Source organism: Asparagus officinalis, chromosome 3 (assembly GCF_001876935.1).
Source record: "Asparagus officinalis chromosome 3, Aspof.V1, whole genome shotgun sequence".
NCBI classification, from domain to species: domain Eukaryota; kingdom Viridiplantae; phylum Streptophyta; class Magnoliopsida; order Asparagales; family Asparagaceae; genus Asparagus; species Asparagus officinalis.
In genome coordinates this window covers 69480474-69483322 of record NC_033796.1, presented here as the reverse complement: position 1 = coordinate 69483322, position 2849 = coordinate 69480474, and the positions used below count along the sequence as shown (strand labels likewise).

Below are 2849 nucleotides of genomic sequence, written 5' to 3'. Positions count from 1 at the left end.
AGATTTGTTCCTTTGCGTAGAATAATTCATATTAAGTTACTTTAAAGAGAAACATATTGTAGTTATAGTTTTTATCTTTTGCAACTAAAACAAGACCACATATAGCTTATTAACAGAGTACGACAAAGAAACTTAACATTCTTTTAGGCAGCGCAGAACTAATTATGCCCACAAACCTGTATCAGTTTGAGGCAATTATGTGCCTGGCATAAAAACTGTCTGACAATATTACAAAGATAGCTTCATTGAAGCAGGGAACATTGCAAAATGTTACAACCCACAATCCAAACACTAGTACAAAATAGGGCAGTCCAAACGGTTATTGAAACCGTTTGGGCAAGTCAAAATAGCCCAAACTGTTTAAACCGTTTGGACTAATTATTCCAAACGGTTTAAACCGTTTGGGCTATTGAATAATCCTAAACGGAGCTTCCAAACGGGTTAAACCGTTTAGAACATATCCGTCCAAACAGTTGAAACCGTTTGGGAGTTATGCTAGGGTTTAAAAAAAAAAATTTAGCCATCGTTTTTCTGACCCGCGCACGCGTTCTCCCCAAATTTTCAGCCAGCGGCGCCAAAAATTTCATCCCCAAACACCGCACCCTCTCAAATTCCCCTCCGCCAAAAATTTCATCCCCAAGCACCGCACGCTCAAATTCCCCTTCGCCAAAAAACACCACACCCTCAAATTCCCCTCCGGCAAAAAATTCGCCTCCGCCTCCGCCTCATCTTCGCCGGCCAACGCCTGACCTTCTCCGCCGCCTCATCTTTGCCGGCCCTCGAGATCCTCCGCCGCCTCATATTTGCCGGCGCGCTCGATCCTCCGCCGCCTCCTCCACCGCCTCCATCGATTCCACCGCATCGCTCCTCCGCCTCCTCCACCGCGTGCCTCCACCAAAAATATGTTTTAAATGGAAGTTGCTGAAACGTGGGATATTAAGAATTTTGGTGCTCCCACCAAAATAATTCCTTCTCCATAAATTTTAACATCGTTAAATAACTGGTTTTTCTTAGGATTTTACTCGAGAATGGATCATATCAGGCATCCATTTAGGGGAATCATCAGTGATGTCAAAGGTAGAGCACCATGTTACCGTCAAGATTGAATGGCTGGGTTTCATTCAGGATTCAGGTACTTGTATTTGAAAAAAAAATAATTTAAAGGCTTATGCAATTCTGTTAATTGTTTTGCTCATCATTTTTTTCAGGGTCTTGGCACCTACTATGTACATCTTTTTTGCTTCTGCTTTACCTGTTATTGCTTTTGGAGAGCAACTAAGTAAAGACACAGGTTGGTTTTAACTTGATTTTGATGATATATAATGATTTTTTAAGAGTTCACGATATCTAATGTTCTCCGTTTACAGAAGGAGCACTAAGACCGTTGACACTTGATATCTACTTGAAGGTCAGTGTGTTCCGTTTCTTTTTACTAATTGTATATATTTTTCACTAAGTTTAAGATTTTATTCATCTAAAAGAAAATCAAATACGTTTAATCATCCAGGCATATATACCTGGAAACATGGGAATACAAGACACTACAAGTATGTTTAAGCTTTGATTTAGTTTTTGTGCTCGTTACGTGTTTGACGAAATGCCCCTTTGGGATTTTCGCTTGTTTGTTTGGTCGATCGGTTTCTTGTTTAGCCTGGTTTTACTTCGTGCTTGCAACCTGTTTGATGAAATGCCCATGTGAATGTTTGGTTTGTAGCTGGAGGACATGGAGCTGGATGCCTCGTCGGAGGCGGCGGCAGTGGAGCTTTACTTTGTTAAATGTAATACTTTTAGGATTTTCCTTTATTATGGCTTTATGTTTGTTAAACCCCGATCATCTTAACATTCAGTGGGGTGATCTATTGTGCACAATGAAAGTAAATATACCTTACGATACAATGGCTGTTAATGTCTATTTGATACTTTTGGTGAAACAAGTATTTATCTTTATATAATTGAAATTGTTTTCGCGTGTTCAGCGAAAGTCACTTTTGGAGGTGATCAAGCAAACAGTGCTGGACCATCTCACCAAGAAATGCCCTCCGCATGTAAGCTTCTTAGCCTTGCTGTATCATATATTAAGCTGATGAAAATTTGGAACAAAGTGTGAAGTTGCTGATGTAAATTCTCTATTTGGAACAAAGTGTAAAGTTGCCCATGTTAATTCTTGGAGTTGCAGAACCTACTGTGTTAATGTACACATACTTGTACAACTTTGCCAAAGACCTAGAAGACTTGGGTGCACGCCTATTTTTGGCTTGGGCTGGATGGTTTTGTAGTTGTGAAGATGAAAAGAGTTTGGATCAGTTAGTCATGTTTCTTAGTTAATATGATTTTTGATTTGCAAAACTTTTCGTAGGGTTTGCATCTGGACTGCTATCATGCTGTTTCTTCTGACAGCTTTTAATGCTTCAGCTATAATTAGTAGATTCACCAGGGTTGCAGGAGAACTCTTTGGGATGTTGATAACAGTTCTCCTCTTTCAAGAAGCTATCAAGGTGATTTTTTATCTCTCTATTTCGAGTCTGGAAAGTAATCTTAGCGAGCAAAACTAGTGCTAATATTTTCATTTTTTTATAGGGTCTGGTGAGTGAGTTTAATGTACCCAAAGGCGAAGATTTGAGTCTAATGGTAAACCAGTTCCAGTGGCTTTATACGAATGAATTGCTGGGCCTCATATTTTCTGGTGGCCTTCTGTACACTTCATTAAAGAGTAGAAAGGCAAGGTCGTGGAGATATGGCACAGGTCTGTGATATTCTGGTTATTTACCGTGCCATTGATTAATTAACTCCCCAAGAATGATGGTAAGAGCTGTGATTACTGTTTGCAGGGGGGGTTCAGAGGTTTCATT

At 39.8% G+C, this 2849-nt stretch overlaps 1 long non-coding RNA gene across 1 annotated transcript; it reads left to right on the top strand.

Annotated features, from left to right (window-relative positions):
* Positions 1461 to 2045, top strand: LOC109832328. Its single transcript, XR_002244709.1, has 2 exons — positions 1461 to 1778; positions 1977 to 2045. It is a non-coding gene; the product is annotated as an uncharacterized LOC109832328 (long non-coding RNA).